Source organism: Furipterus horrens, unplaced genomic scaffold (genome assembly GCF_987537825.1).
Source record: "Furipterus horrens unplaced genomic scaffold, mFurHor1.1.pri manual_scaffold_1, whole genome shotgun sequence".
Classification (NCBI taxonomy): Eukaryota; Metazoa; Chordata; class Mammalia; order Chiroptera; family Furipteridae; genus Furipterus; species Furipterus horrens.
In genome coordinates this window covers 199,553,210-199,579,668 of record NW_028327171.1, presented here as the reverse complement: position 1 = coordinate 199,579,668, position 26,459 = coordinate 199,553,210, and positions in this window count along the sequence as shown.

The window sequence follows — 26,459 nt, the reverse complement described above, 5'->3', positions numbered from 1 at the left end:
GTTACCTAAGAACATAAAGATAGTTCCCTGATAGGAGAGAAGTAGCAAAGAAGACTAATTTGTGAATCTCCAAAGTAAATTTTTATTTCCATTCTAGAAAAAAATGAAAGCAAAGGGGGAAAATGTACAATAAATGACATATACGTCTTAAAATTAGAGGATACTAAAATCTCTGCTGAATAATAAGAACAGGAATGAAAGTATTTAAAGGAGACTTTCAATTTTTAAGAGTGTTCAAACACATACACACACACACATACATAGACTCACACTTTGTGCCCAGGTGTTATTTTCTTGGTGCAGGTGTGGCTGAAGAGATATGTCAATAGCACTAGCTTTCATTACTGCTTAACTAAAGGAGCAATCTTTTCAGATCTCCATCTGGTATTGGCAGGACTTTTCTTTCCCTGAAGGAAACATTTGTTTGAAGTTATTAACCCTGCAGTGAAGTACTGTTTGCCACTGGGATCTAAGTGCCATTGATCCCTAGTTCACCATTCTGTCATTGTTGACCTGGCTACACACTTCCACTTACCTGGCACTTCTCCTATGAAACTTTACACTTTGTCTTCGTAATTTCTTTTTCTTAGATTATAAAATCTTTAAAGGCAGGGACCATGTTAGTCTCATCCTTGTATCCTCTACAAGGCTTAAGATATCTTATGTCTTAACATGATATCTTACTGTCGCTGGAACTAGTTTTATAGTAGCAAAGACACTCATTTTTGTCTATTAGAAAATTACCTAAAGGCCCTGTTCACTTTTACAAAGAGGTTCCTTTAAGACAAGGAAGGCTTTCATTGCTTATGATTATTTCCCATTTACATACTGTACTGAATGGTAGTTAACCTCCAGGCTTGCTGCACAAACTTACTTCCTCTATTTACTCTTGCCATGGGTCCTGCCTTCTGCTTTTACTCCCTGGCCTGTTGCGCCCTGAGTTTTTCACTTTCCCACCACAGTCCACTTGACAGAGTACTTATCTTTCTCAGCCCTGGCTAGTTTGAATTGTCATGCCTGAGCTGAAACACTCTAGCACTATTACCGTGGCTTTACCAGTCTTCACCTGCTGTCAGGGCTTTCCAGGCTAAGAGCTAATTTAATCTGACTCAACCGCCCCAAATATGCTGGCTGCCACAAGTCAATGCCCTTGCCTAACAGCGCTTGGTAAATGCTGGTCTCAGAGCTCCAGTGTTCCTCCCATTCCTAACCTGCCTCACACTGATTTTCATGACACCTTCTGGGATTTGTTTGTATCACCAGCACCTAACACAATGCTATTGTGTGACTGTAGAAGGCACCCAATACATTTTAGAGACAAGAGGAAAAGCTTATAGTAAGTGTGGAGGGTGTGAGGGAAACCTCTTTCAATTTCCACAACCGAACTCCAAATAATTTTAGTCACTCACCTGTGCTTGAAACCCCCACATATTTGTGAGATAACTTAACTGGAATTCAGGTGACTTGAGACAAAGTTTTGTCCTTCCAAACTAACTTATTTGGGTGGAGTTCTAAGTTGAGTACTAAATTATATGCATTAAACATTAGCATAATGTTCTAGTAAATAAAATTTTCAGAGGGATGTTTATTTTAGATGAGTAATGTTTTCTTAACATGTATTCTTTCTTGATTTATCATCTTCTTGGGCATATTTTTTTTTCCCTTGAGCTGTTATATTGTTATTTTGAAGTTCAAGTTATCCACTAAAACCCCAGTGAGTTTAAGGGATGTTTCCCCCGTTGGTTAGATATCTGTTTATGGCACTATGGTGGGGATTTGTTAGAGGTTTTCAATTGCCTTAGTTTTCTCTACCTAAAACTTATTTTCTGTCTTTACCTAGAGAGCAGTTGTTCTTCAGGTTTACTAGAGAAGTTGTTTATGTGTAGGACGACAACAGCTCATTTGATTTTGAAAATCCCTTAGGAAATATTTATTGAGAACTTTCTAAATCCAATCAATGCTAATCATACATTATCCTAGTTATAAAGATGTCTGTTAAACTTTCCCATTTCAAGGAATTCATAACCTAAGGGCAATGACTTATCCAAATATGTATAATACAAACTGTATAAAATGCTCAATAATTCGTATGAAATTCATTTCTTTTTTTTTTCTTTTTTTTTCTCTTGGCGAAGATGCAGCCCTTTACAAAGACATCTGCCTTGTCAGTTCACAGAGGACTATTATGTGGAAATTAAATTCACAGCAACAACATGTTCTAAATTGAATTACTGTTAATCACTTTACCTGCATTTAGTTTTTAATATCCTGTAATATACTTCAATGTTTTCCAGAATTATCAATCATTTATATATTCCAAAATTTATAGTAAGATGCTTAATGCCTACACAAGGTTGGACAAAAATAGGTTCAGATGGAAAATAACACAATAACTAATTATTATTATAAAATAATAATACAAGAATAAACTCTGTGTTTCATATCTTCACAACTATAAGCCTATGTTTGTCCCACCCTGTGTATTTTCTCCTTTGTGTTACCCTGGTAGGAAAAATTTGGGACTTAAAATTCAGCCCTTTTCAGAGGGATCCAAGATGGTGGAGGGATAAGTGGAAGCTACACTAACCTCCTCCCAGGACCAATCTGGAATTACAACTAAATTGTGGAGAAATCACCCTGAATAACTTAACTGTGAACTAGGTGGAGAAGAGCCTTATAACCACAGACAGACAGAAGATACCACTTCACCACAATGTGACTGGTAGAGAGTGCAGAGGAGGCACAAGAGGGCTGGCTGGGCCCCCATGGGTGGCAGCTGAAGTGCCAGAGGGATATTTCAGCAGCTAAGGGTTCCCCCTGAGAACTATGGAGTCTAAACCCCAACCTGGGCTCCCAGGCCTATAGCACCAGAGCCAGAAAGGAACCCAGATCACCTCTGGCTGTGAAAAGCAGCAGAGTTCCATCTGCTTGGGCCAGACAGCTAGAGATGCAGAGAGCCTCTTAAAGGATCAATGCAAAAAATTTAGTTTGCAGCCACTTACTCTAAGCTCCAGCAAAGGGAGGGCTGAAGGGACTAGAGATGCTTGAGTAGAGTCTGGGGTTGGTGGCTCTGGAGAGAGAACTGAGGGAACGGCTGCCAGGACCCCTGGCTGAGTCATTTCCCATACTGTAGGAGTCATCTCTCTCATGCAGAGCACTTCTCTCTGAATGGCGTCAGTCTGAGGGGAAGCAATAGCCCTACCATCAGGAATTACTGTGCCCCACCCTGGGGTTCTTCAGACCTACTGTTGATTACAGATTGATTAGTTTAACAACTGACTAGTTTAACATCTAAGGTACAGAATACAAAGAAGCAGCAAAAATAAGAAGACAGAAAAACAGACCCCAAATGAAAAAACAAGAGAATTCTTTGGAAGAACTAGATGAAATGGAAATAAGCAATTTATTAGATAGAGAGTTTAGAGTAATGATTATAAGGATAATCAAGAGCAGGAACAAGAGCTTATATGACTCAACATCAAGAAAACAAACAACCCAATTAAAAAATGGGCAAAGGACCTGAACAAACACTTCTCCAAAGAGGATATACAGAAGGTCCATAGACACATGAAAAAATGCTCAACATCATTAGCCATCAGGGAGATGCAAATAAAAACCACAATGAGATACCATTTTAACACCAGTCAGAATGGCCATCATCAACAAATCAACAAGCAACAAGTGCTGGCGAGGATGTGGAGAAACGGGAATCCTACTGCACTGTTGGTGGGAATGCAGACTGGTGCAGCCACTGTGGAGAACAGTATGGAATTACCTCAAAAGATTAAAAATGGAACTACCTTTTGAACCAGCGACTCCACTACTAGGATTATACCCAAAGAATCTTGAAACACCAATTCAAAAGAACTTATGCACCCCTATGTTCATTGCAACACTGTTTACAATAGCTAAGTGCTGGAAACAACCTAAGTGCCCATCTGTAGATGAGTGGATCAAAAAACTGTGGTACATTTACACAGTGGAATACTATGCAGCAGAAAGAAAGAAGGAACTCCTGCCATTTGCAACAACATGGATGGAACTAGAGAGAATTATGCTTAGTGAAATAAGCCAGTCAAAGAAAGAAAAATACCATATGATATCACCTAATACAGGAAACTAAAGAACAACACAAAGGAACTAAATAGAACAAAGAGCAGAATAGCAGTCAATAGGGGGGAGGGGAGAGGGAGAGAAGGGGGATAAGTAAGGGAAGGGTTTAGTCAAAGAACCCGTATAAATGACTCATGGACATGGACAACGGGGAGGGATATGATTGCGGGAGAGGGGGGTGGGATGGGTGGGGGAGAGAAATTGGGGGAAAAGGGGACAACTGTAATTGAAAAACCAAATATAAAAAAAATAAAAAATAAAAAAAAGAATTAAAACAAAAAAAAAGAGCAGGAACAAAGACATAGAAATCATAAAAAGGATCAGTCAAAAATAAAGAATGCAATATTTGAGATAAATAGTACACTGAAAGAAATAAACAGTAGGTTAGATGGAGCAAAGGATTGAATCAGTGTTTTGGAAGACAAGGTAGAAAAAAAAACAATCTGACAGAACAGCAAAAAAGAAAAAAGAAAGAATTTTTAAAAATGAAGAGAACTTAAGAAACATCTTGGACAACATGAAGTGTAACAACATCCACATCATGGGAATACCAGAAGGAGAAGAGAATGAGGGATCAAGAACCTACTTGAAGATATAATGACTGAAAACTTCCCTAATCTGGTGAAGGAAAAAGTCAGATAAGTCCAGGAAGCTCACAGAGTTCCAAATAACTTGGTCCCAAAGAAGCCTACACCAAGACACATCATAATTAAAATGACAAGACTTAAAGACAAGGAGAGAAACCTAAAAGCAACCAGAGAAAAGCAGGTAGTAACCTACAAAAGGAACCAATTAGATTGGCACCATATTGCTCAACAGAAACATTTCAGGCCTGAAGGGAGTGGCGTGAAATATTCAAAGTAATGAAAAGCAAAGACCTATAACCAAGGCTATTTTACCCAACAAAGGTGTCATTTAATGTCGAAGGGGAAATAAGGAGCTCCCCAGATAAGGAAAAGCTAAAAGAGTTTTTAACACCAAACTAGTACTACTAAATGTTAAAGGGTTTGCTTTAAGAAGAAGAATAAAAAGAGAAAGGAGAAAAAAAAAAAAGGAAAATAGTCTAATAATAAAATAACACTACATATGTATCTATCAATAATCACCTTAAATGTAAATGGCTTAAATGCTCTAACCAAAAGACAAAGGGTAGCTGAATGGATAAGAAAACAAGACCCATATATATTATATGCTGCCTCCAAGAGACCCATCTCAGATCACGAGATATATATACAGACTAACAGTAAAGGGTTGGAAAAAGATATCTCATGTAAAAGGAAAAGAAAAAATAAGCTAGGGTAGCAGTACTTATATTTGACGAAATAGACTCTAAAACCAAGGCTATAAGAGACAAAGGACACTGCATAATGTTAAAGGAAACAATCCAGCAAGAGAATATAACCCTAGTAAATACTTACACACCCAATATAGCAACACCTAAATATGTAAAGCAAAACTTGCTGGATATAAAGGGTGAGATAGACAGAAATACAGTCATATTTGGTGATTTTAACACCCCCCCCCCATTGACTTCAATGGATAGATCTTCTAGACAGAAACTCAACAAGGAGACAGCAGCTTTAAATGACACAGTAGATCAAATGGATCTAATTGATATCTTCATAGCATTTCACCCCAAAGCAGCAGAATATATATACTTTTCAAGTGTACATGGAATATTTTCTAGGAGAGATCACAAGTCTCAGGACACAAAACATGTCTCAATAAATTTAAGAAGATTGCAATCATATCAGACATCTTTTCTGACCATAATGGTATGAAACTAGAAATTAGTCACAAGAAGAACACTGGAAAACATGCAAAGACACAGAAGTTAAATAGCATGTTATTAAACAATGAGTGGGTCAACAATAAAATAAAGGAAGAAATTAAAAGACTCAACAATCCAAAATCTGTGGGACCCTGGGAAAGCAATCCTAAGAGGGAAATTTATAGCAATACAGGTTTATCTTAAAAAACAAGAAAAAGCTCAAATAAACAATTTAACTTCACACTTAAAGGAACTTGAAAAGGAACAACAAAGCCCAAAAGAAGTAGAAGGAAGGAAATAATATCAGAGCAGAAATAAATAAAAGAGTCTAAAGATAATGATAACAAAAGATCAATGAATCCAAGAGTTGGGTCTTTGTGTAAGTAAACAAGAATGACAAACCTTTAACCAGATTCACCAAGAAAAAAAGAGAAAGGACCCAAATAAATAAAATCAGAAATGAAAGAGGAGAAATAACAACTGACACCAAAGAAATACAAAGGATTTTAAGAAAGTATTATGAACAATCATAAGCCAACAAACTGGACAACATTGACAAATGGATAAATTTCTAGAAATGTACAGTTTTCCAAAAATGAATCAGAGAACCTGAATAGATAGATTATACCCAATGAAATTAATATTCAGCAGAGGAAACAAGCAACATACAATGGGCTAAAGATAGCTTATTCAGTAAATGGTGTTGGGAAATGTAGACAGACACATGCAGAAAAGTGAAATTAGACCACTTTCTTACACCACACACAATAATAAATTCAAAGGGGATCAAAGACTTAAAAGTTACACCTGAAACCATACAATCCTAGAAAAAACATAGGCAGCAAAATCTTGGACATTGCTCATAGAAATTTTTTTCAGAAATATCTCCCCTGGCAAGGGAAACAAAATAAAAAATAAACAAATGGGACTACATCGAACTAAAAAGTTTTTGCACAGCAAAGGAAATAGTCAACAAAATAAAAAGAGAACCCACAGAATGGGAGAACATATTTGCTGATACATCTGATAAGGGGTTAATATCCCAAATTTATAAACTACTTACAAAACTCAACACCAAAAACACAAACAACCCAATTTAAAAAATAATTTATTTCATGACAGTGGAGAAATCTGACCTTGAGCAGGACCCAATCTACTTTCTGGGGAAAGTTTTTAGTCTCTTTGGAGCTTCTTGAGGTACCATTAATTTAGAAAACATCGATTGCTTGCCTTTGTCTTCTAGTATATGAGTTCTGTGGGAGAGCTTTATGTATTTCATTTACTGCTGTATTCTCAGCACCTAGAGGACTGCCTAGATCTTTAATGAATAAATGGGTAAGTTCTGGGAGTGAACACTAGGTTTTGGTAATACAACAATCAATGGAACACGCCTAAGGTGTAAGTAAAATTATTCACACCAACTTTGAATCTCCACTCTTATTGTGTAAAGCAAATATGTCTCATTGCATCAAAAAAAAAAATTTCTTTTTGCCTTATGACTCCATGGCAGACCATATGAGGCAGATATCCTCTGCCACACAGCTCCTGCTTAATCTGGCTATGTTTGTCAGTATTAGAGAGTGACAGCTCAAGAGAGATGTCTAGTGTGCACACGAGGATTTTTTTCTCCTGTCTACTTAACCAAACCATCCAAAAGCTGCATATCCAGGCAATATCACCGTGACCAACTCTGAACCTGCCTGGTTGGACCTCAAGGTAACACAGATTTCACTAAAGGGAGAGTTGGAATTTGCACACACTTAGTTAACAAGAATAGCATGTCCCTTTACATATCACTTGAATCCATAAATGTCATGGAATCAGAACTTAGTCCATTTAAGATGATACATGTTAGGAAACACCATTACCTTCTGTTGTATAATCTAGTATGTTCCAAGAATGTTACATGCACAAATATCACTCAACCCTTACAACACTTATTTATATCTTATCATTTTCATTTTACAAAGGAAACAAACAAACAAGAATTCAGAGGAAAAGCAAGTTATTAAGTTATCCCGAGTGACACGGACAGTAAAAGACCAGCAGGGAATTCAAACACAGGTCTACTGATGCTAAAGTTTGTGAGCATTATGCTTTGGTAGGATGCCTGGGAAAACGCTGTAATTTCATCCAGTTATTGAGCTCATTGGTGCATTTCTTTCTCAATATATAAACTCTCACCTCTTGCCACCACTCCTTGTCCAGCGTGGTGCCTTTGTAGACAGCAAAAACCCAGACTGGATAAGCAAAAAAACAAAACAAAACAAAATCCAGATTGGAGCTGAGCTGTTGCCCATGGTAACCAACTGTATCTGAAAATGAGTTCAGTTCAGATGTCAAATCACTCCAGATACAGCCTGGAGAGACTTTGGAATTATTCATAATAACCACAAATTGAAAGTGGTAAGAGAATTGGTGCTATTTTCTTATCAATCTCTAGAAAGTAATTATGCTATCTCTTCACTACTTGATACTTAAAAAAAATTCTTCCTGGGAAAATTTGTTTCATAATCGTCAACATTATTTCTCACTCTGTTTTGCAACATTCCAGTGTGTTTCCAATTATTTCAGGTATTACCATAATGTTCTTAATTTCCAAACAAAATTAAATAAGATTAACTTTGTTTTAATGTTTTACTATGGAAAATTCCAAACTTATTTAACAGTTATAGAAGAGCAACAAACCTCTATGTACCCATTGATTCAGGTTAAGCAGTTATCAAGAAATGGGAAATCGTATTTCATTTGTATCTTCCCATTTCTCACCCATACCCGCCACAGGGGTAATTGATAGCAAATTCCAGGTATCATACCATGTCATCCTGGTTAAACTTTATTTTAAATTAGAATGTCATAAAAATATTTGGAAAGTGAAAAAAAAAAAGGGAGAACACAGCAATGATGTAAAACAAAACCCAGCCAAAAGCAACAAAAACTCTCCATTTTTGTTTTATTCCATGGAGACAAAAGCCATGCATCTTTTATTCATTTTGTACAGAAATTAATATTTAATTATTTTTTGATGATGGTGGATGACTTTCCTAGAATGTGTAGCAAATCATTTCTGAGTGGGCATCACACACTGAGAGAGGTAGGGCAGATTGTAGCAAGCCCATGGTGGGAAATGGGGCATCACTGATGACTTTGTAATATCCAGCATTATTTTGTTTTTAAATTACTAATCTTCAAGGTAGACCCTTTCTATAGTGTACTGAAGGAGATGGGCTCAAGGCATGCTTTTGTATGCTGTGTGTTACATTCAAGATAATTTCTATGCTATCCAGGTGATTCCCACATGTAAAGTGCTTTATTGAGACTGATAAAGGAAATACTTTGGATTTCTGTGCCTTTGTATTTCTCATCAATAGTGATCAATAATAGAGCTGCAACTTTATTATACCTTTAAATATCAAAGTATTAAAATAAAGATTTAAAAATTTTTTTCTTAAGTATATTTTGTTGATTATGTTATTACAGTAGTCCCAGTAAAGATTTGTTTTTAACATGCATTTTAATAGTAAGAAAAATACCCTATCTACATTATAGTTTTTCTAATTTTGTAGAATGTGTCTAAATATTCAAAAATGTTTCTGATCTTAGTCATATAATTGACATTGGAAACTCATATAAATTTGTTAGTAATTTATCATATCAAAAAAGTCAAATAATGGAAGAAAATATTCAATATATTCATAATAAGCTTTGTAAATTCATTTTAATCTCCATCTAAAATATCATTGGGAAATCTCAGCAAATTTCTGCCTCATTGACATCCAGGATTCATTGCAATATTGTCATCTAATATGAACCAATAGCTGTCAGTTTTTTTAAATCCAATGAGGAAATTAGGCTGTACATTGGTTAACATATATAGAAAAATACTTCTTTGCATTATATGGGAACTTCTGTAATACCTTAAATTCAAATCACAATAATTATCATAGATTTGGTTGAAAAATATGCAGTTGGCATTTAAAAAATATTTTGACTTTAAAATGTAAAGAAAATGGCTGGTTCTAGATGGTAACATACTCTAAAATGAAAGTTTCTGTTCGTCTCGTAGCATTTTTATTTTAAAATAATTTTTAAGTGAAACATGCATGGATAATTTGTGTAAAGGCAAATTAAGTAAGGATGTGCAGTTGTCCAATGTATCTATACCTTTAGTTCTCCTAAGAATTAACTGGAGGGCTTTTGAAAGTGTAGCCTGCTGGGCCCCACCCCACAGCTCTAATCCCAGCATCTGAGGAAGACCTCAGCATTTTCATGCTTAACAAGTTTCCATGTGATGCTGTTGTCTTTGGTCCAGGGGCCACACTTTGAGAATCACTGCAGTAAATTAATCTGCTCTGAGAATGTGGGATTTAAAGTTGTAATAATTATAATAGGTCTTTTATAAATTGGGTAGTGCCTGGAGAAAGAGATAAAGAAGATAAGGATTGCCACCAATTCTAGTGCTTTACCTAGTCACATCTCTTCTCCGATGTCCCAAATCCCCTCCGCTCTCCTCACCTACGCTGATGACAGTGCTTTACGTTTACCTGGATCAATTAAAGAAATCAGACGAGCGTGAACTTCATCCTCTTGCTACCATAGTTACTAGCTGGCTCACCTGTATTCATGTAACTTTCATCTTGATCCAGTGGTTTCACTCTCCCTGCTCCAGTCTATAGCTATTCCCCTGCCACTTAGGTGCTGCATCTCACTCCCACCCCTAAGAATTTGCTCCGACTTCTTTCCCTCTCCTGAGTTTGCTTCTTATCTTACTTTCATCTTCTTCACAGTCTTCTTTGCTGAATTTCCCTTCCTTTATCAACCTTAAGTATCAGACTGATACCTAGATCCTTATGAAGTATGCATCAGCACAGTTCACCTGCGGGAAGGCGAGGAGAAGCATGTGTTCACTGGATCCCATCCTCATTGCTCAAGGGCTGTGGATCGTCAGCGCCTCTGCACGCCAAGATGTAAGTGCACGAGCCAGGGGTGGGTTTCCTCTGGTGTCCCACAATGCGGTGTCAGAGAAAGACCTGGATGAGCAGGGACCTAGAGGCCCCTATCTGAGCCTGATGTAAGGTGTAGTCAGGTTGCACCTGTGTGTGGCAGGCCTGGTCTCTGCAGCAGTGGCTGGGATAAGGCTGAAGTGAAGACGATGTGACTGGGGACGCAAAGGGTATGATTTGGGACACATCTATGTAACTCATATACAGACATGTTTGCTGGCTTTGATAAGGAAGGAAGTCCTTCAGAATTGGCCTGGAGGCAGAGGCAGGGGCATTGGTGGCGTCTGAAACAAACGGCCTAATTTGTGTGATGTTGGGCTTCCCTTCCTCCAAAACTGTGAAAAATCAATGTTTCTTGTTCAAGCTACCAATGGTATTTGGCGAGAGCCCTTTTTCTGGCGTGGAGAAAACCACCTTTTTGCTGTCTCCTCACATGGTGGAGAGAGAGGGCACATTCTCTGGTCTCTTATGAAGGCACTAATCCCATCGGGCTCCACCCTCAGGACATGATTTAAACTAATCACCTTCAAAAGTCCACACTTCCAAATATCAATACTATCATACTAGGGATTAGGGCTTCCATAAACATTCAGCCCATAGCACTCTTTCTCTATATATTCCAATAATATTTCTACATATTTCTCAAAAATAATATGTTGAGTTGCAAAAGGATACTTATATAATTTATCATATATGAAAAACACATAAAACAATAAGGTGTGTTGTTTTTGGAGACGTCTAACAAAACATACATAGGAATAATGAATAACGATTTTGGGGTGGAGGAGGGGAGGCTATTCCTGAGTTTGAAAACAAAAGGGAAAGAGAATGGGTGCCTATTTGTATAATAGTTCAGCTTTAGAGAGAGGAAAAGGGAGGTGAGAAAGTTCAGGAGGGGGAGAAGGAGACAGAGAATGAGAAGGAATGGAGCAGCACAAAAGGTAGTGTTAATCGGTGGCTACCTAAGTTTCTAGAGTATGATTTCCTGTTATTTTTACACGTTGACTTTTTTCCCCATAATATACAATTGTTATGAAAGCATAATGATAGTTTTACATTTGTAGAATGGAAAAGGCTTTATTCATGCTCCCTGGCTGCTTCATTGCTCCAGAGGTGCGGACACCTTTCATAAAAGGTGAAAGGTCATCTTTGCAATTATGTATGCAAGTTATTGGAGCCTGAATTCTTGTATCTAATTTCTTTTGCAGTGTTCTCTCTAAAGATCAGAATAGTTTTCGCTGTTGCAAGAGATAATGCAAGAAACAGTAAGAGTCCCAGTTAGGGAATCTGCTTCCTTTTTTCAGAGGGCTATAATATACCTCTCTGTTACATAGTCTTCCTTCTGCGCTCACACGTATAGTTAAGTCTCATCCGTCCTGTGGGGGCCATTGGTTCAATTTTCTGAAGAACGTCTTGCTTCAAAGTTACTTTATTTGGGTTGGGGAGGGTATGAGTGATGAGATACATCACTTTCATTCTAGTGTATTTAATGTATATATCTCACCCAATTTGAGAATGTTTACGTAAGTCTTTAGGTCCATAATTATAATTAAATGCAAAAACTGCCTATGTAATTTTTATTCATTAGTTTCAGACTCACTCTCCCACCTGATACCAAAATTAGATGTCAAAATTATCTTTCAAAATGTGATTTGAGTAAAAGCTTAGAATAAGCAAGAAGGACAAGAAAGAAAGAAAGCAAACAAACACTGTCAGGGCTCAATAATCACACAAAAAAACTTTTTCTAGGTAATATAAAACAAACAATCATCTTTTAGTCTGGCTAATAACGTCCAACTATCAGGATTAAAAAAAAAAAAAGTAATCCACCTAGAACAATGATCTGTGTTGAGAATTCAGATAAAGAGACTATTTTACAGTTTGGTTCAGTGTTGAAAGGGATTTATACAAGGAGATCTATTCATGTGCAAAATTCTGGCTTTAATCTCTAGCAGCATGAGACTTAAATATATATTTAAACTCACCAATGCTAGTCACTGGGAACAAAAAGCAATGATCGCGGTTGTATTTCTCTAGATAAAACACTTACTTTTTGGTTTTATTTCATTTGTTTGCTTGTTTCTCCTGAGAGCACTCAGGAGAAAGACTTTATCACTGTTTACTCAGCATTTAGACTGAGTTTCCAACCTTCTCAAGGCCTTCTCCCAACTTTCTGGCACAGAAATCAAGTTAAATCTTTCAACGTTCTAGGCAATACTCCAAGTTCACTTCAACCACACCAGGATTTCTAATCCATTGCCCAATCCATCCACCCTATCATCCCATCCTCATTCCACGGCCCCACATTCTATGATCAGTCATTGCAGTCAGCCCCCAGCTTCCTGGCGCCTCTCTCCTGAAGTTCTTGTCCCAGATCCCAAACCTGATTCATTCTGTCTTGCTCCCTCTTCTCCGCCTGCCCCTGAGCAGCTCTGTAAGGCTGGAGCACAGCCCATGGCTGCACTGACCGGTCACTACTTAAAATGATTACAGATATGAGGCTGCCTGTCCCTCGGTGTTGTCCGGCAACCATTCTGCTTCTCCCAGGTCAATTCAGTTCCCAAGGCAGTGATATTTAAAGCTTCTTGATCCTCAGACTTCCAATATTTCCCATCTCCTTCTCACTCTCAGCTGATCTTGTTGCTGTTTTATTTCCTCTGAGAAAAGACAGCAATGAAAAAAAAAAAAAATTCCTCCTTTTCCCACTTCCATATCCACTTCCGTGCCTACACCAGTTCCTTTACACTTCACCTTCCTCTTGCGAGAGCTTCCTTGGCAGCCCTATGGGAAAGTCCACCTTGACCCCATCATTCCACCTACGTGCTCTATTTTTCTTCATAGTACTTGTCGCTGGCTGATGTATTGTACGTTTAGAATGCGAACTCTGCAAAGGCGTAACCTTTGTCTGTGTTACTTAATACTTTCTACAATGCATAGTTGTCTGACTATATGTATTAAGTAAAGAAATGAAATGCTGTCTTCATTCCTTGGAATATCTACCTGGATTTGATTATTACTGACCCAGGGAGAAGGGCGTAGTGTGAGAATTAGGAAGTTCTCTTTTACAGTGTGAGTCAGAACTTGGCTGATCCAAGATATTCCTTCTTAATGAGCTTATTTTCCCCTCACAGCCCAGTTACTGTTCGCTTCATTCCCACCCTGCCACAATATTCTGATGTTATAGTTGATAGAGTATCTCCTGTTATGTAAGTGCTGCACTCCATATGTGAATGCATAATTTCATGATTGCTCAACAAGCTTGACAGCATTTTTGTTCTTGATCTTGTCTTTGATGATTACATGAAGAGCATTATTTAAATATTACCATAATAAAGGGAACACCCTTGTGTTAAAAGTCTTTTCAGGGTAATTGATGACTTGTGCCTTGTTCATCAGTGAAGTTGGGTGAATGTGGACCAAGGGGACTTATATTCATTTTGCTGATAAATTGATGTTTCTAATAATTGAACAAAAATATTCCAAGGAGAACATGAACTATTTCAGCCCAAGGATATGGTCCTAAAGAGGTGTTTCATCCTTAAGAGAGCATAAAGGATAGAAGATAAAAGTCTCTGACTGCTACATGGCCTTCCAACAGTATTCTTTTCCACCCTGTGTATTGTTTTTCTTCTCTTTATGTTTCAAGTGGGGGACAAAATGTAGTGCTAACAAAGTCATGGAGCACAGGATGAATTACTTAATCCAGTTATGTACTTAAGATCTTGAAAATGACCCTGGGGTAGGAAAGCAGAACATCATCAAATATCTAGGGAGTATAACAGATACTCTACCCCTGGCTGGTTTGGCTCAGTGGATTGAGTGTCGGCCTGCGAGCTAAGTGTCGCTGGTTCGATCTTCCAGTCAGGGCACATCAGAGAAGGAAAACTCTGACTCCAAAAAACCTCCGCTGCCTTGCGGCATACCTCTTCAGGGGAAAGGCTAAGGGAGTAAACCCCGACAGAAAATCCGGAGCCGGAGTCCCTAAGGCGGTTCAACGTTGTAGTCAACACCGGCAACTCCTGCGGCGCACCTGAAGCCAAGCTGTATTGACTCTGTCTTTCCCTTGGACCCTTCAGCTGCGAAGAGAGGGGGGGTCTGCTGCATGGGCAACAGCAGACCCTCCATATCACCCTGCCCAGGCTCTGTAGCTTCAGCTTCACTGGAGAGGACACTCCAGCGTCATCACAAGATGTCGATTCAACACGGGAGGAGACAGATACCGTGTCACTCCCGAGTTGGACTGCACAGCCATTCTCGGCGGTGCAGATAGACTCTTAAGAAGCTACACCATCGTCTCTCGAGACGGACGGCTGCCGACGATAACAGATACTCAAAAGTCAAATGGTAGCCAGATCTCACTATAGGCTATTAAGATTTCAAAGGCAATATGCATTCAAATGCAAATGCCAAAGATGGCTCTGATTTCTGCTGTATATATACATATATATCAACATTTATTAATATACATTTTATATATGTATTTAAAACTCATTTCCACAGGAAAACAAATACAGAGTGAGGCAAAAGTAGGCTTACAATTGTGAGTACAAGATACACAGTGTATTGTTGTATTATTTTCCATACAAGCAACTGTAAACCTATGTTTACCCGCACCCTATATGTAACTTTAAAAATACAGTGCAAGCTTGGTTCTTAAACTTAATTCATTCTGGAAAACTGTTTTAGGAGCAATTTATTCAAAGGCTGAATCTCTTTCGTTTGTCACCTGAGAGACGCGTGACTGATCATACAGGTATCAGCATGAAAGGGTTGTCAGGTAGAGACTCAAGACTGGAAGTTTTGTTAGACAACTGAGACATTTTTTCCATGAACAAGTTGATCAAGAGCCGAATTGTTCAAGAACCAAGATGTTCAAGAACTGAGATTTGATTGGATTAGTTTGTGGAAAATACATTTTATTCTGGTGTTGTGGGTTAAGTTTTCTTAAGAACAAATTAAGAGCTAGGCTTTAGAAGTTTAGAACACTTTGGAAATAGTTTTATTTTTCTTTCAGGATAGCTGGAATTGGTGTGTTCCTATGGATTTCTGCAGCTGAGGTCAGTCTTCCTGGCTTCCAGTCCCTCTTCAGCCAAAAATGACTGGAGGAGGTTGGGTAAATTCTGTTGTCTTTTCTAGCCCCTTTTCTCATCTATAAAATGAGTATATGTCATCAGAGAGACACAAATTCTTGATAGCTTTGGTTTCATTTACAAAACCAATGGTTTGTAAAAGGAGTATGTAGATTGTCTGTGGTGGAAGGTTGCCTTGGCGCCATGTTGGAAGCTGACTGCCATGGATGTGTGAGAGCCTAGCTCAGGCTTTCCATCAGAGCTGTGGGAACTGGCTGGCAGAAGAGGAATGTGGAGCTCCTGCAGGACGTGATGGAACACCTGCCCTAGTTAATCACTTTTCCTTCCTTTCAACACAAATCAGAGTGAAACTGGTCTACAGCCAACCCCTTGAAGTGGCCATACTTCTGTGTCTCGGCCAGTCCTAGCCTGGGCATGCACACAATGGGTGTAGGCACTTTTCTTGCGTATCTAGAACTGCATGAACATTTTTCTAATAATCTCTGTTAAGAAAACATTCTCTGTTTTCACTACACCTGTTCATGGCTACCCTGTCTACCAACAGGATACTAATATATATTGGTCTTTTACAAATTGTCAGTTGTGAGATTCCTACCTGGCATGCCAAGAGTGAGTTAAAGGTGTGTCAAGATATTGATGGCTTCAGCCCTCAAGGCAGCAGGACATGCCTAGGCTGGCCAGAGTCTTTGAATCAGTGACCTTTGGCCATGTGTAGCCAAGAGTGCGGTCCAAAATGATCTTTTTCCATGTGTTCTGTGATGTGAAAAGCATCAGAAAACGCTGGATTAGATTGGTTAATATATTTTTACAAAACATACTTTTGATGCCCATTATAGGAACTAGGGAATCTGTCCTGAGAATATAGAGATGGGAATGTATATATAAAACTCATACCTCGACAGTCTCTTAAGTAATATGTCATTTCTAAAATTCTGTCATGAATTTCCATTACTGCAAAATGACCAATTTGGGGCAAAAATAATTATAGCAAAGAGACAGTATATATAGATAACTGAATGAGTGTAGACACTACAGAATATTGGGGCTGTAACAAATTATTGGAATTCTTACTATAGCTAACTTTAATTCTTTATCTCGAGTAAAAAAATGTTATTTTTATAGGAAGGAAAATATGTGATTTTTAATTATTAAAAATATATGTAATTTCATAATCATACATTAATTCATTTATAGGATAGCTGAAAACTTCAGTACCATAATACCAATATCATTAAATATTGAAAATAGATGCATATCACAAAATACTTTTTAAGGCAATAACAAATAAGTGAATGGGGTTATAACCTCAATGATAAGGTGATTCTTAACATTTACACACACACACACACACACACACACACACCCCACAGCAGATACACAAGAATGATAAAATTTGGCAACAGATTGCGGTCTTAAATGAAAATATGGCAGCTGTACATGAACACAAACTATTCCAATTAAAAGAGCACATATTTGTATTTTATACACATCCATCAAACAATATTGACAACAATTTAAAAATACTCGACAAAATAACACTTCTAGCAATAAAAAAAAATATACTGTATGTGCATTTCATTTAAAAATAATGGTATGATTCTGAGCATGGGCTTTTTGTTTTAATGACAGTTCTGGGAGGTTAATATTCTATTATGCTCTGTTTAGCAAGAGCATCTCAAAAACGGTGATGAAGGATGTTTTCTCTCTCTGATCATGGTTTGCTATGAGATTCCTCATGTATTTTGATCCCTTAGTAGGTGGCAGTTACTTTGGATACATAGGCATCATGTGCTGGGTGTCCTAAGATCCATTGCAATGTACAGCAATACTAACTGGTAGATTATTTCCCTTTTAAAAAAATGTGAATTATTTTAATGTGTAACTTGTTTATCCAACCTCCCCCATCAATTTCCTAGAAGGTAAATAAGACAAAGTAAATTGCCTATGTGTAACACTCAGTCATGTTAGAAAGCAAAATTATTAAACCATTATGTATTGATTACCAATCAATATATTGGTTCCCATACAGTTTCTTATATGTGTGAAAACATAGTAAGTATTCCTTTTGCTGGTCTAACAGTTGTATTTGGAAGGTAATTCAAGATCTCTTCCACACATTATTTCATCAAAAAATGTAGTGAGTTTTGGGCATGTGCACTTTTTCTTTGTAAACGTTAGCCAAAATTATTATTTTGAGAAATATGTACATTCTATGAAATTTGAGAACTGTAAACCAAAATAAGTTCCACAAAGAAAAGATGAGCTGGAAGATATACTGGGGGATGTCTCATGTTGTTTTCACAGATTCCAGCAATTTGTCTTTATTTCCTCTTTTCACAGACAGGAAGATTGAGGTTTGGAGAGCTAAAACTGCCCATAAATAGTTTATTGTATTTTACTAAAATTTACTTATTTAGCTATTAGTTGATGTTTTCAAGAATAGAGCCAGCTAAGTTACTCCTATTCATAATTATCTTTTTTCCAAAGTCTCTCCTAGCATTTGATTTCTTGTGAATACTGAATAAATATTTGCTGACTTCTCTGTGTTCAACTCCTCTGATTCCTTTATTTGCTGACTTCTCTGTGTTCAACTCCTCTGATTCCTTTCATTTCAAAAGGTGAAAAGGTGGTAACTCTGGTTTGCCCAGATTAAGAGAAAGAATAGTGACGCCGCCTTCCAGATGAAGTATTGTCTTTCCCTTATCTAAATTACATCAAGTGCATTTAAATTCCTGTAATTTCCATGTATTTACATTTAATTTCCTATCTTTCAAAAGTGTCCATATTAATATTTCACATTCTCAACAATATTTGGTCCCATCTCCCATATTTTAGTACTATTGATATTCTCGCAAATAAGATCACTTCATACTGTGGCAAATGAAGTTTTTTTACTACTTATTTAGTTTGGGAGCAATTCAATAATCTCCATCAAAATAGCTACTTGGAAGGTCATTCCAGCCACCATTATCTATCTGAGCCAAAGGCATTACGCATTTGTCATTCTATTTTTAGAAACTCAATTTCCTAGATTTGTATTGAAAACCATGATTACATAGTGGAAGGCCATTGTGAGGCTTTCCAGCTAGACCCGCTTTTTACCAAAAAACAGGGAGAAATTGTCTTAGATTAGCAATAGTATTGATGACTTTAATCACATTTCTCTAAGTACTTGAAATACTTAAAATGAGTGGTTGATTCATACTGACTCACTAACACCTAAGCACAGAAGTGTTTATTAGAATAATGTGCTTGCATCCTCTTGAAATTTAAGCCAATTCTAAAAACAGCCATCTTTTTGAAGGATCATGCGGAATCAAGGGTTGAGGGGGAAAGAAGCAGAGAAAAGTAAGAAATGTTACATGTTCCTGTTTTGTCCTGAAATTCAGTCCCTTCTGGATAAGTAGGGTTTTCTATCTGAGATATGAGAAATTATAGCTCTGATAGCTAGCTGTAGCCTCCTTGGTCTATTGATTACATTGTCCTGATTTGCTTTTCTGGAAAAACATTTTTGCTAAAAACTGAAAAGACTTTCTCCTTCATATCTAGCAGTATAGTATAGTTCTGTGCCATGCAGTGTTTAAAGACTCAGTTTTTAAAATTGCTAATCTGTTGCTGATTTTATTGTGTTAATTCCTGTTTTAATAGCTGTTTCCCTCAATTCAGGATACAATTTCTTGTGTAGGTCTTCACACACCATTTTTTTGTGGTGTGTGTATATTTAACTTGGGGTGAATTGGGGAAAAAAAAACCCATAGCTTTTTCATTTGTTTAAAACAGACCTTCTGCCTGTTACATTTTGTGTGTTCTTAACCAATTAAAGAAGCCAATGACATTTTTAGTTTTATATTGTCTATGCTTTTCACTAGTATATCCCTGTTGGTTTTCTGATTTGTTTGTGTCCTTTATTAAATGCCATTAAAATTTTTTTTCAATAAAAGGAAAAAGGTGTGAAGAAAAAAAAAAAAGACTTCAGATAGAATTTCACTTCAATCACTTATTTTTACACATAAAGCTGGAAGTTTTGGAAAGTGTTTTTAATCTAATAACTTACGGGGCAATGCAATGTGTTTTCCTTTGCTAAAATTTCTGCAATTTTTACCTTCAAGATGGCCCTAAAATCTAACCCGATCCTTACTCGTACAGAGAAGAGTACTTTTAGTGACTTATTTAGTGCTTCTCAATATCGACTTTTCATTAAGAACTAACAGTTTATTTTTATGTTTAGAAATAATTTCAGTTTAGACGTTACATTCCTTCAGAAAAATTCACCAGTTCTTTTGTACAAATGCCTCAGTGTCCATTATAAATTTTTTTCTTTTATATTTACTCAAGAAACCTATCATTGATTTCTTAGATTATGTTCTTTGACTTTTGGTTCTGTGCATGTATCTGATCGTCCTTTCAGCATTAAGTATTGCCGGCTGTTATATTAGTTCTGTGGTCTGATGGCCAGATGAAGTTACTTGGAGCCATTTTCCTTAGGCTTTCTATGCATAAATCATCTTTACTCTTAAATGGAAAATTTTATTAAAATTAATAGGTTTAATATAAAGAAAATTATTTAAATTGATTAGTTAAGAATTTTGATAGTCACAACATATAATGCATATAGTCTCTGTATTAATATAATTTCACTCTTTGTGTTGACCTTTATTTTCCTTTATCCAACTTAACAAGTATTTCTGAGTGCTTACATTGTACTAGAATGTGTAGAAGATAAAAAAAAATGAAACAAATTTTGCCCTCTGGGAGCTCTTTGCTTAGAGGGAGATTAGATATACATAAGTATAATATAAATATTAAAGGTAAATACTTACACACTTTTTAAGTTTATGATCTTTCCTTTCAATTTAGTAGTTGTATTAGTTAAAGTAATACAGGGTGCTATAACAAATAGATGCAGAAATATCCATGACTCAGCAAAATAGATGTTTCTGTCTTACAGACTCCAATCAGCATAAAGATGGGGTGGCATTTGGGATTTTGACCCATATATCATTCAGGATTCCAAGCTTCCTCAACATGTGGATTTCAAGGTCAGTGGATCCTAACATCCAAGAGGAAGGTGGGGGAAAAGAACATATAATATGTACGCTTTTATGGGCCAGACCTGGGAGGGGTAATCATCACACTAGGTGCTGTTCCCAGTGTTGATGGTTGAATTGTCTCTTCCCCCGCAAATTCACCTGGTGAATTTTTACCCCCAGTAACTCAGAATATGACATTTTTTGGAAATAAGGTTATTATAGATGAAAACTGTTAAATTGAGGTCATATTGGCATGGGGTAGGATTCTACTCCAACATGACCAGTGTCCTTTTAAAAAGGGGATATTTGGAAACGGACACATAAATAGGGAGAATCCTGTGCCAACATGAATTTAGGGATCAGAGGTGGGAGAGATGCTTCTGCAAGGCAAGAGATTCTAGATTGCTACCCTAACAGAAGCTAGAAAGGAGGTCTGGAGAAGGAGCCAACTGTCCGAAGCTCGATCTCGGGCTTCTGGCCTCTCGTACCGTGAGATCATGAATTGCTGTGCGTGAAACTTCCCATTGGGAGCCAGGACCATCACTGTCACATGGCCATGTTTAAAATCCAGGGACCTGGAAGCTGTAATCTAACTCTTTACCCGGGAGGGAGGGAAACATGTTTGGTGAACAGCTGACTGATCTCAGGCACAGTTTACCCTTCCGGCCACCTACTTACTACCCATTTCACTCTTCCTCCCACATGTTGAAGCCACTCATATACTCTCCAAGAGAGAGAACAGGAAGTCCCTCTCAATCGCTGCAGCAGGCTGATAATCTGGGGTCTCTCGATGACACGACGTCCTTGATTAAATCTGGGTGAGGCTTTTTCTGGTCTGCTGATCTATCAGTCGTCACCTTCCACACCTTTCTGCCCCCTCCAACCCACGAGTAGTCAGGAACCAGTCAGGAGTCAGGAATTATATCAGCTATTTTAAAAGAGAGAACTTGATGCCAAGTATTAATAACTAGGCTTTGAAGAACTCAGAAGTTGAAATAAGAACCCTAAGTGGGTCACAGAAGTAGCAGCTGCCACGGCGAGGACCGAGGGAGTGAGGGGAAGAGGTTTGTATGTTCGCATTGAGAGGCTGGGAGGAGAGGCTTTGTGAAGCTGAAGTGCAGGATTCAAAGAGCAGTGGCGCTCAGTTGCGGCTGGTGCCTCTCAGTCAGGAAGAGGGGGCCTGTCTGGTTGGGGCCACAGCTCCTAAGGAATGAACGTTGATCAGCAGGTGCTGGAGCCTCCGAGAGCTTCCGGGAAGCTGGTTCCGTGGGGTTGGAAGACCTGCAAAGTGGATTCAACTGCTGCTGCTGGGACAGACGGTCATTTCCAGGCTGAAACGTGAGGCTGAGGTGGCACAGGAACCAACAAGCACCCACGGACTGCTGTTGTTTTCCTTCCTTTGGAGCCGATGACAGCACATCCGCACCTAGCGTCCAGCACAGGACGTGTGCGTAGATATGCCCTTCAGAGCAGAGAAGACTGCAGGGCACACAGCAGTCCCTGGGACACAACCGGCGGGGTTAGGCAGAGCCAGCAGCGCAGCGCAGGTGGAGACTGCACCGCAGGAGCGAGGGAGATCCCTTAATTAGACCCCGTTCTACATGGGAGGAAACTGATGCCTGTGTGTGCTGGTGATCCCCGAGATTGGCCCCAGCTAAAATGGCTTACTAGGACAAGTGAGACTCAGGATACAGTCACACCATGGTCAGGATTGATTAGACTGGAAAAATACAAAGCAAACTCACCAAAGAGAAAAAGGCACATGAAACAACTGTGTTCACCAGCAGATGAATGGATAAAGTAATGTGTGTGTGTGTGTGTGTGTGTGTGTGTGTGTGTGTGTGTGTGTGTGTGATGGAATATTATTCAGCCATAAAAAATGAAATCCTGCTATTTGTGACAACATGGATAGACCATAAGGACCATAAGGACTTTATGTTAAATGAAACATGTCTGAAAGAGAATGACACATATTGTATGATCTAACTTATATGTGAAGTATAAAACAACAAAAATGAGCTCGTAGATACAGAGGACAGATTGGTGGTTGCCAGGCGGTGGGTGCAATAGCTGAAGGTGGCCAAAAGGTACAAATTTTTAGTGACTAACAAGTGAAACAGCGCCTGGGTAAAGTCAGACGGAAACCAGGTATAAGCTTTCAAGAACCCTCATCCAGTGGATTCATACAGAATCTTGCTTAGTTTCCCCAGTGAGCCATGGTAATCCATGTGAAATGTCTAGCAAGGAAGCTCTAAGAAGAGACTAAGTGTTTGCAGTTTTTCCTGGGCACTGGTCACGTAGGCACCCTCAGCCCCCAAATTTCAGTCTCCCAGAAGGAAAGCAGGTATTTGGCATAAACCATATTATTTCAGAAACATTTTATTTTATTTTAAAATATTTTATTTTTAGATAGAGGGGAACGGAGTGAGAAAGAGAGAGAGAGAGACTTCGATGTGAGAGAGAAACATTGGTCCGTTGCTGCTTGCATGCGCCCTGACAGGGGACCATATCCTGCAATCCAGGCATGTACCCCAACTGGGAATCAAACTGGCAACCTTTTGCTTTGTGGGTTGACACACAGTCAACGGAGCCACCCCAGTCAGGGCTGTTTCACAAACATTTTAGGCACAGCAAGCCATTCTTATCAGGGAAGAATGGTGGGGACCTCGCAAGCAGTCCTTTTAGGGTTGCCGTTCTGCCCTGCTATATTAATGAACGCTTCTGCACACCTTCCAAGGCACCACATGTACGTGATTAACCAAGTGCTTTTCTATTCCATATCCATAACTCGCAGCCTCTCAGAACAATTGCTTTACCTCTCGTCACCAAATCACTAAGCGGGGTCACACATTTTAGGTTGTTTGCAGTAGCCTTATTTTTTTTAAAACATATATATATATATATATATATATATTTTTTTTTTTTTTACCAGTTCAGATCCAGTCAGAAAAACAGGAACAACTTGAAGTGTTTTCAGAAATAAGGTGTATTTGCAGAATGATATTTAACACAGCAAGTTAGGTGCTCATAAATCTATGGGAAAGGTGTGAGGATTTAAAGTTAGGAAGGCTGTTTCTAAATTTTGGGTTCGTTTCTCATTTTCAAGGAGTCCAGAGATTGCAAGATCTATAGGAAACACCAGGGATCACAGCTGCCTTTGACATAAAGGCAGATAATTGCCTGGAGAAAAAAAAATCTTATCTGCCAAAATTCCAATTCTTTCAACTTCTATTGGAGAAACAATAATTTGATTTTTGCTTATCTTTTACCTTCAGAATTCATGCAGGAGATTCTTATTGATGTGTCCTAGTGGCAGGGATTCTTGGAACCTTAGCTCCAATTTTTCAGCTCTGCGGTATAGACTGTACAAGGGAAAAATGACAAATTACCTAAAACAATTTAAACAATAGGTTTTATTTTTAAGTAAGTGTATGTGCACTCAGTATATTTTTATTAGTATGCTTGATAAAATGAGACGTCTGCAGCGATAAAATTAATGGAATAAACTGCTTCTGAGAGTAATTAAACCTATTAGTGAATGAAATAGTACTGAATAGGTTGACAAATAGATAAAATTTAGATCATTATAAGAAAATAAAATTTTGTTATATAAAGTCAAATTGAAATAGATTAATGTATTCCATAAAAATGAATTCTGTAAATGGAAAGGATTATAAGCAACATATTAATGGAAATGCAATTGTGAAATTAGTCCTAAAATATTCATATGATATTAATGGGAAATTATATTTTTATAGAAATGCAAAGTGGTGATCAATTTATGGAAGTTTTTCATGATCAATTTCTAGTATAAATATTTTTAAATATTTATTCATTTGGCTTCTAATTGATCATTTTGACCTATTTTTATACTTTTTTAAAAAAAAAATTCTCACCTGAGGGTATGCTTATTGATTTTTTTAGAGAGAGTGTAAAGGAGGGAGAAAGAGAGGGAGAGAAATATTGATGTGAAAGAGAAACATTCATCGTTTGCCTCCTATTTGTGCCCCAACTGGAACCGAACCCACAACCCAGGCATGTTCCCTGACCAGGAATCAAAGCGATGACCTTTCAGTTCATGGGATGATGTTCCAATCAACTGAGCCACACCAGCCAGGGACCTATACATTTTTATCATAGTTGTAAAAATGTGTATTATTTTGTGTATGTAAAAGTTCTCTAGGGACTCTGTATGCAGGTGCCATTGAGGTCAGTGGTCATTTGCAGATGTCAAGGAAACATTTTCCTTTGCTTTATCCAGTAATCTAGGATATAGAGTTTCACTCTTTAGTGGAATGAGGGGTTTTACCTGTGCTTGGTGTTTTCTGTAGGCCCCTTCAGTTTACTGCCCACCCTCCTCTCGGTGCTGTGTCCTGGGAGGCGGGACACCATGGACCATCTCCATGGGTTTTCTTGATGTTGGCTTCCAGTTGGATTTATCCAATGGGAGGCGCAGGCAGCGGGAGATGGGAGCATGGGAGAAATGTTCGGGATATTTATTTTTCTAGGTGATTTACCAAACTCCTGTTGAGCATCCTTCTCTATAGAATTATTCTCTCTAGGTTTCCGTGACTGCTCCACCCCTCCACACTCAGAGTTTTTAGACCCAAGGGTGACACTGGATCCCCTGGGGAACTATCTCTTGCAGTATCTCTCGCATAAACCCCATCCACACCTTCATACTGACTCCATCTTATTGAACTGTCTTCAGTGAACAAGTTTCAATATGTTTTCGGTCTCTTTCCAGGACTTTGATAATAAAATACCCACTGTGTACTAGGCTATAGAAAGAATTACTATGACTATGAAAAAAGATATCTGTGCTCTAGTAAAGCTGGGCTTCAGCAGTTTTCTAGATTTATGATTTAAGGTCTCTCTGAGCACCTCTTGCCTTGAAGCCAGGTATACAATGTATAGCTAGAATTTAAACTGTTATTAATTAGTCTTAATCAATTCACTAATATCTTCCAAACTCTTACTATGTATGCCACTCTATGGTTGGTTCAGATCAGAGTACAGTATAAGGTATGGCTACTGCCCATAAGGTGCTTACACCCTTATCTGAGTCTTTCAGACTCTTGTTTTTAATCCCTGTCTGTCACTAGTATAATGAGACAGCCATATTATGTGTAGAATGAAATTTAATATACTAATAAAATAATGTACCTTATTCTAAATAATATAATATACATGTGAACTAATAAACCTTGTTTATATTTCTTCTATATAGTAAATGAGTTATGAAAGTAGCACATTAATCCCTGTAACCTTTCCTCAGTCAGGCTGTCTATTTGGAAATGAGAAAGTACGAGGAGGGAAGAAGATACAGCATTTTATTAATTAAAAAATTAACTGTACTGAGACATTTTTATACCTCCTTCCAAGGTCGAGTGGAGCACAAACTGGGAGGGGGGAGATTTTTTTATAGTGATCTCCTCCATGTATTTTTAAC